Genomic DNA, 15771 nt, shown 5'->3' with positions numbered 1-15771 from the left:
GTAAAATAAATTTCATTTCTGGTGATTAAAAACTTTGTCAAGTGCGAGTCGGGCTCGCGGGCTTTATTCCATAACAAACAAGTGTTTATTCCCTGAGATCTGTTTTTGAGTGCCCCGTACTCACATGTCGGCGATTTTATTATAGTTATTTTATTTTATATTAGAGAATACACTAAAATTATATTAAGTATGACACATATAATATGTCTAAACGTGCAAAAAACCATTGCAAAAACTATCAACCATCACATCCCGATAATTCCGTCATACTCAAACATACTTTTTATACTATTCGTTACTCATTAAAAACTGTTTAAATCAGCGTTATTTTTATCACACTACTCGACTATAAAACTATTTTCGGTACATTAACTAGTCTTGGCGTAGAATGACGTTATTCTGATGATATATTGTTCGTTATTTTCTCTTCTTTCGTTACCGGATGTTTGTGGTCGTAAAACAGTCTAATGTTTAATTATAACGTTTCATTCTATACATTAAAACGTTATTTTATGTATTACGAGAAGCAATGGTAGACAGTCCGCTTGATGTTAAGTGGTCATTGCAATATCTGTGCCAATAATGCAGTAGAAATTATCGCAGCTACATTTCGGAGGCACGAATGCGTATTTCTGCCTTATAACAACAATGTCAATCACTTCTTTATTCTAAAGCTGTGATAAGAAAAATATACTAATACAAGGCATTCCTTAGTCAAGGATAGTTTGTATATTTGGCCAAGCTCAGGTAGCAATCTAATCTTATCTGGGTTTGATTACAGATATCCATAAACCTCAAAAGACTAAGTTGGACAGCCTCTGATAAGTATATATGTCTCTATTATTACACCCTTCAAAGCGGAACAGCAACGTTTTACACTGTTGTTATAAATCAGAAATAAGTATGCTTTTAGTGCCTCCGAAGTCGAACCACAAAAGGTTCTACCACGTCCAGCTTAACTGATATAACCCTCCCTTAGGATTTCTACTTTTATCATTAAACGTAAATAACTTATTACTCTCTTATAACTTTCACACGGACGCCTCTTATCTTTACTTTCAAAAATAATCAACGTTAATATGTTGGAAAATTAAAAGGGCAATGACCAGAAAATTGACGATGTCCAGACCTCAAGCGGGACCAAAGTTACATGCGCTTTGATTAATGTTATCAAGCACATTATTTCCTATTGGGGTCAACCCTTCTCTGTGTCACCCAATTTTTGTATCCATTCCCTTTTAATCTGATCCGATTATGTATTTTAGGGTTTTAAAATATTTGCAATGATATCTCCCGTCGGAAAAGTAAAATTGAAATTTCACAATTTATAAAAATCCACACAAAGAATTTAAAATTGTTACATTACATTCTATAACATTCGTATGCGTTAAAATATTAAAAGGCTCACACGTTATCATACATCTTAAGTACATGAATACACTATTACCATCAACTCACTTCGAATGACAAGATAAACTTAAAATAAGAAAAGTACGAATAGTCCAACACAACTTCAAGTACGAGTATATTAAAGAGTAACTTGTATACGTTAACACCTATTATTATATATCAATCTGTCCATTTTTTGTCTACCAAATATCGAAAAATTACAATGTCTGGTATGAAAAAAGTTTCAAATATCTATCTCAGATGGGCAAAACGTTGGATAGATTGATTATTAAAACGTAAATCATTAATTCCGTATCATTGAAATATCAGTTAAAGAAAGAAATAGTTAAAAACCTAGTTCGAACCTTATCAGTTGCAAAACATCAGACATGGCTTGGTTAATAACCAACAACTTCTTTTACGAATCGGCATTGTACCGGCCAGATGGGGAATATTTCAGGCTTTCCTAATGCCAAATACCCGTAGCCAGTCTGAAGAGATTCAATTAAAATAGATCAATAAATTCATCTTCATAATCAAAGCCACACTACATAGGAAATGCTTACAAGAATATTGCTCCAGAGTACCAATATCGCAAGCGGTGTAGACGTGCAAGTTCCTCTAAGATATTGGGCTCTTGATGAACCATGCAAAGTTCCCGCCCGCTTATACGCAATTATGATGCAAGTCAAACTGAAGTACAGGCTAATAGAATCTAAGTTAAGTCTAACGTCAGACGGAAGATGTAGGTACTGTTTTCCCAAGTTTTGGAGTAATTAATAGCGAGAACTCAAACTTTGAGGCACGGTGCTGTCGCGTCTGAATAAGACTATGTTTAATCTTAAAGCACCAAAGAAGTATTCAGACCCGACAAGGTAAAACTAAAACTACCTTCAATCTTAAAGCAAAAAAAATATCTTAAAGCTGTGTTGTTACACCATTACCATGTAATAACAGGATTCGTTCTGTTTTTTTGCCTATGTGGCGTTGTAAAAAATAAACTATGATGTCATCAAGAATAGCATCATCGTATCGTAGAGGGCATAGCTCATAGCCGACATAGCTCTGAAGGCTAGCAAGTTGAAGTGGCAATGGGCTGGCCACATCTGTCGAAGAGCCGACAACCGCTGGAGTAGACGGCTCTTGGAGTGGAGACCGCGTCTAGGCAAACGTAGTGTGGGACGCCCTCCTGCAAGGTGGCGCGACGATCTGCGCCGGGCGGCGGGAACTAGTTGGATGAGAAGAGCCGAAGACCGGGCCCAGTGGCGTACCTTGGGAGAGGCCTATGTCCAGCAGTGGACTAACGTGGGCTGAAGATGATCGTAGAGGGCACATAGGAATCTATTCTTGGATGAGCAACGCCTTTCCAAAAAGTTCTACTAAGATTATCAACCCTAAAAGAAAGACGTCCACTAACACCAATAGTGAAATTCACCAACTAGATTAATAAACAGTAAAAAATCACATCGTTGCCAACGGTGAATTTAATAAATAATATAAATAGGTGAAATCGCTTCATTAGTCGTTACATAACAATCATTAGAATATTTAACTAGGGATAAGTTGTACATAATTAAATCACAGACATACATACAACTTATAAGTTTGCCATGACCCAAAACATTTCATCTGCGTAATCAATCGCCTAGTAGCAACTTTTCTTCCAGATTACGTTAAATCCTGTACCGTAGTTCGAGAAAAACTTACGAGGCCCAAAACTTCGATGTTTATCCTGTATTTGTCATGGAAAGTTAAATGTGGTTCTTTATTGCAAGCCTAGCTTGAAAAGTGTTTGGTTAAAGTTACAGTAAATTCAGGAATTACTGGCATGTTAACGATTATACATTTTTATTTGTATACTTCTGCTTAAGGACGCCCCAAACAAATCAATACTCTTGAAAATTAAAAAAAAAAAACTCTGAATAACAAATAAAAAATATCATCATCTATTCCTCATTATATCTAAACGCACGCAGAATGTTAGACAAATTTGTAATTAACTTATACAACATTTGGACATCAACCTCCACCTCATTGGTCAAAACGAGGATACAGGCAATCTAAAAATGTTGTAGCCACTTATCTTTCTTCATATAGAGTCTGCAAATAAATTCTGTGTATCTAAAACCGCACAGAATGCTACTCAGGGGTTGCCAAGTAGGTACTCTTAACTCCACTGACGATAGCGCGTCTCATTAGACACCTGTGTGCTGTGTTGAGAGCCTCTGACCTAGATATTGACGAGGCATTCTATTGACGGAATGTCAGGCTTCACTTTGGACTGAATTTCAGCGCCGTCTTCTAACGTATTAACATTTCTAACGTCAGGTTAACCTACATGCCATCCGTTATGTCGTATATTATATAGCATAAGAAAAAGTATTTTGCAAGGTATAGAACAAAAATAGGAACAAGTATGCAAATTGTGTGACACTCATTAGGAAGTACCGCCATACAACCAGATCAGTACCCTTATCATGAGTTTTCAAAACATCCCACTATTTTACTTTACGTTTACTCAATCCATTATTCTGTTCCGTTTGCTTCAGTAGACTGAGTAAACGTAACAATAAGTAAGTGCTCAAGTATTTACGTTACTGACACCATAGTTCTGATACAATCCGCTAGGGGCGCTGATTAGAAATTGTATGGGCAAATACGTAAACAAATACCAAAACAGTCATATTTGTCAAAACGTAAAAACTCATGGTAAGGGTACAGACAAGGTTAGTCGTGTACTCGTATAACAACCTGAAGACTACCTCATCTAAACATTGTCGTCTCCTAAACTAGTTTTGCCATAATCACCCTGGTTGCCTTTGTGTGTTGGTTATTGCAGCAGATAAAGAATTTCGTAGGAGGACGTTGCTGAAATGTAACATTTAAGCACTTTGTCGCCTCCTCCGATATCGACAAGAGCCATTTGTGCTACGTGGCTACCACGCGGCTACTAATACGGCGCTTGGTGTCACCGACTTCAAGAATTTTGAGAACGTTATTCCTGAACAAGAAAGTATTAAAATGTAATCTCTGATTACGATTGAGTGTTAAATTACTCAATTCAAAATTATTCAGAGTACTTAGTTAACTATAGAGTACGAGTATGAGTACTATAACGTTAAACATTTTGATCGAAAAAGTAGCGTTACTAAGTGGACTAGAAAAAGTGTGTGTGTGTCAGCTACGACGCACGATTGGAGTTTACTCCTTACGAACGATAATTATGATATATATCGAATAGAAAATACCAATTAACCGCATCCATGTGTTTTTTGGATTCTTCCTCATTATCATCTAAATCAATTTCTTGCATATTTTCAAATATTTTTTCAACTTTAATCACTTGATGATTTGTTTAATAGTACATAAAAATACACGTATGCATAGAAGTACAAGAAAACTTTAAAATCAAAACATTAAAACTTGATGGTTAGGTTGCTGTTTATGTACGTTGTAAATAGATGTATATATGGTCGCATGGGTATAATAGCGCCATCTAGTGGCAAGTTTTATAAATTGTAAGTTTGCAAGTTTATCAATCTATGTATTTTGGTTCCAAATATTATAATGGTAACTTAATATAATTGTTTATATTAAAGTAAATTTTAATATAATATAATTATTTATATTTAAAACAATGTTAAACGTTTTATAACTTAAAACTTAATAATTATAATTTCTTTGCCATCTATAAAATATCCTTGTTGCAATTTACGGATGCAATTTATATGAGACTCAATAAACATGTTATTATATGTAATTTGGATTGTTTCTGAATGTTTTATAATTCTAGAATTCATTTAAAACGTATTGCTAATTTTATATAACTTATTTTGAACATAATTCATTAGCAATAATTCTGTAATAAATATTAAATAATACTGTTTTGATTTTGCCCGTTTATCGTTGATAGATGGTGCTGATCAATAATGCATCCATTTTTATAAGTTAAATTAATATATCAGTAACTTACAAAAGCCTCTTTATGTTAAAAACTTATTTTGCTAATATTATATCTTATTCAATTGCTTACTGATTTTATATGTTACTCTTCTTTAAAAACGTTCATAAAAGATTGTTAATCATTCGTTTCTTAAGGAGTAAACTCCAATAAAAATAAAATCATTTGTTTTTCACTTTCAACTCTCAACACACCTGTTGGAGCTTCAAAACCGCGAGTAATAAACATCATGAAAGATCAATTGATTCACAAACGGAAAAGTATTTCATTTCGGGCAATTTGTGAGTTTTCGATATCGGCAACAGCAGAATAATGTTTGATCGAATATTATTGGCGTACTTATCCAGATTTGGCGGAAGTATCCTCTTTTGGGACTGTAATAAAATATTTATTGACAACTTCGTGTATGAAACGCGATCCTGTACAAATACTTTGATGTACGTATATTATGTATTTTTAATATCGTTTCATTGGTTGGCCTACATCTGCTGATTGTTTGTTAGATGCCTTAAAGTGCCTTGAAAAGTCCCAAGTTACAGAAGTTACGAAATACAGACAAATATTCTCTTATTAAAATAACAGCACATTGTTATAAATCGGTTTCTAATATTAATTGGTATCTTGGGTTAAAGTTCGTATAAGAAATTAATTAATTAATTAATTTATGAAACATGAAATGAATTTATTTATGCTAATAAATTCCCAAAATGTCCTCATAGACTTTTTTACGAAATTAATATAGCAAACAAGCATACTGCCTGAGCGTGATGATAAGTGTTCACTGCCATTCATGGAAATCTGTAATAAACCCTAAATAGGGTTAAAGTCTTACCCGCCGAACATAGTTTTGTCATACAAGACCTATACCTCTATCATTTAAAATGCACACACCACAACTTTATATTTTGTGGCAAATTTTCAACAATAACTCAGTAAACAAGTTGCATAGCTCGTGGCGGGCGTCGAAATTTTAAATGACATCCGGCGTCGCGACGCAAGTCGACGCCGTATTCGTAGCGCTACCACAACTAGCGGATTAGCGTTCATACAAATAAATAAAATTGTTTGCGATTTAAAATATGTTTGTTATTTACTAAGCCTTTTGTATTTGCACGGTGATATTTAAAGCACTTTCTGATTTCTGGTATTTTATAATGATTTTGTACACGTGTATTTAAAACAATTAGAAATTAATTTTATCTTAGAGCAAAGCTAACTATGTGTATCATCCGAAGATAACAAGACAATTTCGAAATTTTATTAACTTTTTTTTTAATTGAATTAATAAACAGGCAGTCCACCTGGCCCTTATAAGAAATGTAACCGTTCATGAAATCTTTACCCTCTAAAGTCTTACCCGATGGACATTATTTTAACATAAAAAACCTAACCCTAAAACATTTTAAGTACACACATCACAACTTAATATATATTTTGTGGCAAATTTTTAATAATAGCTCGTGGCGGGCGTCGAAATTTGAAATGACATCCGGCGTCGCGACGCAAGTCGACGCCGTATTCGTAGCGCTACCACAACTAGCGGATTAGCGTCCATACAAATAAATAAAATTGTTTGCGATTTAAAATATGTTATTTCCTAAGCCTTTTGCGTGGCACCGTGTCGTTAGAAGCAGTTGCTGAATTTTGTTGACATACTACTGGTATATTAGCGGTATTGCGTGTGTGGGTTTGAAAGGAAAACTCGTCACCAAAGGGTAACAATTAATAGGTTCGAAGCTATGAATGTCGAGTATATTTTTTACCCGACTGAGGAGAGTAGGTAATGTTCTTCGAGCGTATGTCTCATTCTTTGGTATGCTCTACAGACCAAATGGATTGACGATTTTTATCATGTGATGTGTTGTTGGACTCGTCAAAATTGTGGGAGTGACCACAGGTTTTATTTCAAACTAGTCGGATTTTAGTTATATAATAATTGGAATTTATTATTATAATCCAGGGCAAAAAATATAGCGTACCTTATTCTTTATATCTCTTATAATAGATGCATTTTATAAAAAGCATTACACCAGTATTAAAACGTCACAGTAAAAAACAGAATTACAGCTACTTTCTCACGCCAAGAGGCTTGTTGGTATAACAGTTCTCATTAGTCACTATTTTATGCAGAAGAGGGCGCTTGTAGATCACTTTCGAAGGCGCCTAGGCGTACTTTTTCGCTCAGTTTACAGTATCACGATTATTTTTTGTAATGTTTCCACGTAGGTTTTAATGTAGAGGCTTGGAGATTAGCATATATTTTTAGCAACTATAGTCAGTACTAAGAGGTTAGCTTTTCTAACCTCACCTTTAATTCGGTTAAGTCCATTTGGTATGCAAAAAATATTACTCACCGCAACCATGTTAATTAAATTGTGATTACGACATTGTGACGATTATGACATGTAAAAATTAAATTATATTGTGTATTGTATTCGAGAATCCAAAAGAACCTCCAAAATCTTGTCCCCATTTACTTAAAATCGTACCAAGTGTCATAGATAACTTCATTCCCAGAGTAAATCTGATTAAAATAAATCTACTAGTGTTAGCGAAAAACATTGACATACATTAAATCATAAATCTTTGAATAAATAACCTTCTCTTCCTCTACTATAAATAATTAAATTTTGTCAAACGAATCCTCCTAAGGGTCAGAGATCTATTCTCACCATTCTCTTATTTAAATTGCAAGGAGTCACAAACAACCAACAAACTTTAATGTACCTTACCATCCACCGCGAACCCCATCAAACAATATCGGGCCTCAAAGAACCCGATAAGACCATCAGGCCCTTTAAATCGAGTCCTCATTTACTTAAAGCGGTGCCGAAGATCGATTACCCTAATTCCAGGCAGGTCTAAGTATCTCACGTCATTTATTCCACAGATCAACTAATAGTTAGAAATTCATTCCGATGTTTATGCAATTTCAAGGTGAAATATCATATGCTTAATGTATAAATTAAAAAAAATGCAAATAATTTGAATAATGACTAATGAATAATGACAATCCTGAGCTGCCTGAGCTCTTCATTTATAACTAACCGCTGAACTAAAGGAACTTACAGAAACAACAATTTATTTGCAGATCAAAATTAAAACCTTTTTATATTCTACCCCGCAGGCACCAACGCCTTGCCTATTTTTATCTCATAACAAGTTACAATATAAACCGCTGTGTCCTGATTTGAGGGAGCTGGTAAGGTAAACATACTTATCCGAAACTTTCCAATTTAGCAGATGAAGCAAAATAGCTGTGGTCGAGCTCAGATAAGGCTCTTATCTTATCTAGGGTTGATTAAAGATGTCCATGGACGGCTCACCATATTATAAAAAAAAACATAACAATAATTACCTGAAATAGCAGTAATAGCCTAGTATCCGAGGTTCAAAATCCAGGCAAGCAGATTTGATTTTCAAATTTATTTAGTGTCTAGCGCGTACTATAAATTAATTTTATCATACTTCGAAGCCAACGTACGACGGAGCAAGTTTGCATACCATTTCTATCCTTTCTCAACTCTGTCATTTATTCCACCGTAACACGGAAACGCCCAAGAGCGTCGTTCACCTTCCTGCGTTTTGGCGATAAGCTGATTGACCTTATAAATAAATGGTCGATTCACTCGCGAGGATCAGTGTGGTATTATCGGCGTCGTTAAGGTATCGGGGCTGGTTTTATGGGGTTGCAGTATGTAGGTTAGTAATGAGTATCCTTGATAAAATACGCAGTTTCTTATCACATATAATGATATATCAATGAACCCTCTATGATTTGTCCATACTCTTAGTGTTACATCCGTAGCTCGGATTTCTGTTTGGATTATAATGCAAGATTAAGATACAATCAATGAAAACGTTGATTACTAGTTCAACATTGGTCAAAGAGGTAGTGGCACATTTGCGATTAGCTTCAAATAGGACTCCAATCGAATAAAGTATTTTATATAGTAGCAGCTATATTAACTGCAAAAATATAGTAGCAGTTAATATAGTGTTTATAGAAATTACTAATTGTATTTAGGCAGTCCCAGAAACAATATCATAACATCACGACATCCACAACATCAAATTTCCTTCATATAGTAGATACTTCTAAAACATAACAATAATAACATACAAAATTACAAACCACTCAGTTAATAGGTCAGTGATTCTCAAACCATTTACAAATTAGCCGTGTCGTCATGTGTGACGTGACTAATAGGTAAAAAGGTGGAATAAAAGGTAACGCCAGTAGAAAACCAACGGCATTCAAAATTCTCATTGTACGTACCTACAAGTTCTTTCCACTCAGGTGACACAGTTGGGGGCATTGTTACACTGTGACCTATTTCCATAGTTTAACAGCTTTACATTTCAACGGACATTTGATGTTACAAAGCAAAATTGGTAGTGTAATTCAAATTGTGTTTCAAATTAGCCTATTCGTGTTTTCCCGCTTTATTAATTTGTATAAGTTTTTTCTATATCACATTTTACAAAATACAAGTATTAATAACATGCACTCGAGAAAAATGCAATACGATACTATTGATTTCAATACTTCAATAATATGAATTTGAATACCTTTCAATACGAAATTGAAACTATTTCTATTTAATGACAACGATGAGTCAATGTTGGATTGGATAGTTTAGAAATTTTGTAAAAAGCTTTTGTGCATGAGTCAGTTATACGACTTACGTCATATTCATTCTAAAAGTTCGAAATTATATTTTATAGTCGATAACTTAACCCAATATCCCAATAGAGATTGCTGGTAAGTCTCCTTCTGGAATTAGTATCGGTCAATCCGATGTCTCCAGAATTGCTTTGAGTCAGCAAGTCGTCAATCTTGATCAGTCACAACTCAAGTGTCTACTTTGCTTTGCAAGATCTCTATAACGTGGATGTATACTATCCGACTGTATCCTTGAATAGCTCAGAACAGTGACAGAGGTCTAGTCGTCTGTATTAAGCAAATGTTCAACTGAAGTGCCTTTAATTTGCTTACTGTAGGATCTCCATCTCTAAATATATATAACTCAAAGGTGACTGACATAGTGATCTATCAACGCACAGCCCAAACCACTGGACGGATTGGACTGAAATTTGGCATGCAGGTAGATGTTATGACGTAGGCATCCGCTAAGAAAGGATTTTGATCAATTCTACCCCCAAGGGCATAAAATAGGGCATGAAAGTTTGTATAAATCTTCATGGTTAATAATATTACATCGAAACGCGAGCGAAGCCGCGGGCAAAAGCTCGTTTAACATAAAGTAGACCCCCAACTACTAGCCTAGAGTAACATATGAAAACTTCGGTTGAAACAATGCAATAAAATTTAGGTTAAAACATACTTTCGTTGACATTTATGCGTTTAAGGAGACACGCGTTTAAAATTTTTAATAATTTACTTTCAAATAAATATTTACCATTTACCCACACAGCTTGACAATCAACATACTTCACCCCTATCAAGACCCGAATTGTAATTGGTGGTATCAAATCGTCCCTTCACGTATTAAATAACTCGGATACATGTGGAAATCTTTCTGCGGAAGCGGCCCTTAATTAAATATCTGAGGGTTAATTGGAATGGTGGGCGGGTTAAACATAGATAAAGATTGAGTTACCTTAACCCTCATGTTGCTGACACTTTCGACGAATAAACCAAAACCGAAATTTTCTTTTCGCAAGTAAAAAAACATAAATGAAAAGTTATATATCGAACTAACAAGTTCGATAACTACCTATTTATTAATTTGTCATTTTTTTACAGTACATTATAATTTAATTGAAAAAATTCTGATAGCAACTCCAAATGATATTAATCTTTATATTATTTATAAACTTTATATTTTTTATTAAAAAGTAAAGAGACGTAGTAGGTAATTACGCACTCGTTCTATGTAAAAGTAAAAACTATAAATAAGTAAAAGAAACGAAAACATTATCGATAAAGATAGAGGAGGAGCGGGTTTTCCAATTACTGACCTAGACCATTCTCGTTCTAACTGAAGAATCGTACTCAATGCGAATAGAAGATAGATAGTACATATCAAACGTAGCTCATAGTTAGAAAAGTGCAATTAGTGAAGTTCATTCAACCTATCGATAAACGCTAAATCAGTACGAATATCAACGTCCCTTGACAATAGTTCCATTGCATTACCATATCTGATTATATAGCCGATGACCACACCATTACAACGCCAGTCTAATCTATAGCCTGGTGTCAACAGTAGGTCTCTTGAGATGCCATTAGTACTTAGTGTTTGAGCACACGGTAATCAAGTCTGTTTCAAGATTACGTGGTCTTCATATTTACAGATAGAACGAATTAGAATGTACTCGTACCTTAACTGTTTAAGACTTGGAATGACATCAATCTTATAATAAAACAACACTACAACAAATTTAAGTTAATAGCTAATAATTATACAGTCCGTGACATTCATACGTCCAATTTCTCATAACTGGCTAAATTGATATTGCAAAAACAAATTATCATGTCGTTGTATATTCTAAACTTAGGCAGCTTTTGATGATATCTTTGAACCTCATAACAGTAAGAAGTAGAAGAAAAATGCGATACAAAACGTGTGAGAGAGACACAAGAATAAAATATATAACCTAATGTCAACTACGCAAAGGAATGCGTTTATTAAAAATCTCTAAATTTAAATTCAATAAATGTCTATTAAATTTCTAAACAACAAGTTGAACCCTAAAAAGCGGTACAAATACAACGTGGAAATCCATAATTTTTGAAATTATGGGTTTCCACGTTAATTTCACAAAACAATACTTATATCATTAAGTAATTAATTTTATCCACTTTATAACATACTTTATAGACGATAACAATACTTTGTAAACAAACACGCTTTAAGAGCCTTCGGTTAGTCGTGTCACTAATGTGCGTAGAGTCTAGCAATCGATTTGGCAAGCGGCCCGCGTTAGCGCGCTATATCTTGCCTCTACGACCTACTTCCGGTCTCCGTAATCTTATCTGACCTAGCCATAAACTGCCGTAAATGACTATTTAGTTAGGGGATGCAAATATTGAACACGATTAAAATAAATAAAAAAAAGGATATTATACGGTGGAATTGAGAAACCTCCTTTTTTGAATTCGGTTAAAAATAGAGATGATACAAAGTTTTTTTTTATAATCTTGAATTAGCACGCGAGTATGCAGTCCACCTGATAATAAGTAGCTTCCGCGGCCCATGGAAATCTGCAAGCAATCCCAGATAAGATTACCTTCCTGAGTTGACAACAGATGCGTTGCTACGCCTAAGGACTTGAAACGTCTCAGATAAGTTTGTTTTCCCGTACACCCCTTTCCCTTCAAAGCGGAACACAGCAGGGTTTAAAACTGCTGTTATTAGGCACAAATAGATGTGGCGAAGTACAAACGGTTCTACCACCAAAAAATGAATAAAGTATTTACTTTCTTCTTTCTTTTCTTTTTTTCTTTCTTTAAAAATGTTCCAAATATCTAAATATGTACGTCGTACAGCGATAAACTAGATTACCCCCCTACATGAATGCACCAGGGTGGCGGCGACAAGAAACGAGTGACGGCGTGTGTTAAGCATGCCACAAGGATAATCACCACGACCGCTCTGACAAGAGTGTAACGCTCAAGAAAAACATCGATAAACGAAACCGCAATCGCATCACATCACTAAGCCTATCTCATACGCCAGACAATGCCGACCCGAAAGGCAGATTTTAATTACGAAAACGGCCTGCAGGCTCGAGTAACTTTCATTTCGAGCCTTTGTGCGCTTCGAGTCAGTTGTTCATGTTTGTACAGTATCATATGACAGATAATTTCGCTTTGTTGCTTTTAGAATATTACAATTATATTTTATTCTCCAAGCGTTCGCGCTGAAACGATATGTCACGTGCAAACATTTTGTGATTGTCAGTTTAGCATACAAATCCACTAAATCTGAATCTAGAATTCTGATAGAAATGGGTTGTACCGTGCTCATGCCGTTTGGTTTTGATCTGTACAGCCGATGAGTTAAAATCCTTTGTGGTTGGAATGTGGTACAAACGTCATATTCATTTTTGCCCTACACTTGCCTGCAGCATTCCGATTTTGTGAAAAATCAACAGGCAAATGCATTGGATTCCGACTTTACTCAGGGAAATGTATCTGTGATTGACGTCAGGTGGGAACCATGTTCTAGAATATTAAAGTCTGCTTCCAGATTTCCGAGTACGGGAGTGACCTGTTAATATGAGATCGGCTGCAAGATCCTATTCTGTTTCGGTTACAACGTATTTCTCCATTTTGACAACATCGTTCGACAATGCGTAATATATTATGAAGCAATATTCCCCTAATCAACATTTCGCAACACACAGTAATTGTAATATTTTATCTTTAAAACAATTACATATTTGTATCTAGGTTCCTTTCCAGATCTCTGCGCGCGGGAATGACCAGTCAATCAGGTCGGTTACAAATTCGTTTTCTGTTTCCATGATTACGCCAGCTATTCCTTTATTTCGACTATATCGTTCGATGATACATAATATACAATATTAATCTCAGTAACATTTCGAAATACACAATTGTTGTCACATGTAACCTTCAATAACAATATTTATTTAAACACTACTATTGCAAGGAACGGACCAGTCTCCCTAGCGTAGCACACTAACGCCCTCTGTTCCGTCGGACACATTTTAATCGCCGCCGGTATTTAACTTTCATTTGAGAGCACACGAAGCGCGGCTCGTCGCCGACTTTGTCTATATTGTTTAATCTACTAGTTTATGTTCTGTGATTAGATGGAGTGTAGGTTGGAATGAGTGTCGCTTAAAACATATTAAAGTGTTTGATTTGCAGTTGTTACCTTCATTACATTCAATTTTATAAAACTACGTTTTTATTAATATTTAGTTTCCTTTCTAAATATTTCTGCACGAGCGTGACCAATCACTCAAGTGGGTTACAAGTTCATTTTCTGTTTCCGTTACCATCGTGCTTCGTATTTCCCCATTTGACAACACATAGCTCGAACAGACCAGTCCATTGCACACTAACGCCCTCTGTTCCGTCGGACACATTTTAATCGCCGCCGGTATTTAACTTTCATTTGAAAGCACACGAAGCGCGGCTCGTCGCCGGCTCTTTGTACATATTGTTTATTCTACTAGTTTATGTGTGATTAAATGGAGTGTAGTTGGATTTGAAATTATTGTCGTTTGAAACATGCAGAAGGTTTTGATTTGTATTTTTATTATTTCTATCGTTTATTAATAAATATATTTTTTTAATATTTTTATTTTCAATTCAATATCAACCAATGCGAAGACGCAAAGTGAGCTTACTATAATATATATTGTTTTGTCGTATACTTTTCTTTAGTTACCAATCTTTTTTAGGCTGTAAACACAGTTAGAACCTCGTAGATTAAAATAACAATAAATTATAAATTAATCCATTGCCAGATTTTAATCCTAATCCAATTCTAATCGTGTTACTAAACGATTTTATTAAAGCAGTATTGTTACTAGCTAGTATATATAAATAGCTATTTTATCTATATTATTTAAACATTAAACTTTAGTAGAGTACTTTAGAACGCAACTAAATAGATGTGTATTTCAATTTCTTTCGAGAGCTTTTAAAGCTCTAGTTTATTACGTTTGAAAGCCCCTCGCAGACAGACAATTGGTAGCTGATTATTTGTTGGAACTTAAGCTTCACTCTAACTTAACTGTATACTATATTTTATTTAATATACTACCTACATCTTTTAACACAAACTTTCACATATAACTTTTGTTTTCAGATCCTTATTCCACTTCCTTATTTTTTATAATATAGGAGTAGCAGAAGAGCATGCAGTCCACCTGATGGTAAGTGGCTACTGCCGCCCATGGACATCTGTAATCAACCCCAGATAGGATTCGATGTTCCTACCTGAGGTCGGCCACAGATGCGCCGCTACCCCTGAGGACTAAGCTGGAACGCCTCGGAAAAGTATGTCTCCCTTACCACACTTGAAATTAGAACACAGCATCGCTTAAACACTAATATTATGTGTAATATGATGTGGCGGTGGTGCCGAGTCGAACCACAAGGAGAACTCCCTATACAATCTACTCAATAACTACTAATTCTATGTTATACTTATCTAAGGAATTTATAGTCGTGAAAACAGGTAATGAAAATTTAAATACGACGTACATTTAATTTGTTCCGTGAAGTCCGTACAAATAATCGTAAAAACGTGAGCTCTTGTAAATGAATTCTCATTGTTCTTGCAATTGTTTGCTTTTGAAAAATTTCGCTCACTTAATAAAGTTAATTTGCAGACGGAAATTAAGCGGCGTTTACACTGTTGCGACAAGTGATCGATGGGCAATAGGCAGTTTTAAGTTCTTAATGTTAAGTTTAA

General features: G+C 34.9%; 1 protein-coding gene across 1 annotated transcript in view; it reads right to left on the bottom strand.

Moving 5' to 3' along the window:
* The window catches only part of LOC140749247 (uncharacterized protein CG43867), a 444846-nt gene that overhangs the window by 323660 nt on the left and 105415 nt on the right, over nucleotides 1-15771 (bottom strand). The gene's annotated exons all lie outside the window — the stretch shown is intronic.

The sequence above is a fragment of the Epargyreus clarus genome, unplaced genomic scaffold (assembly GCF_041222505.1).
Source record: "Epargyreus clarus isolate Ecla_fem2 unplaced genomic scaffold, WU_Ecla_fem_2.2 ptg000001l, whole genome shotgun sequence".
NCBI lineage: Eukaryota > Metazoa > Arthropoda > Insecta > Lepidoptera > Hesperiidae > Epargyreus > Epargyreus clarus.
This window is presented reverse-complemented; position numbering and strand designations above follow the sequence as displayed.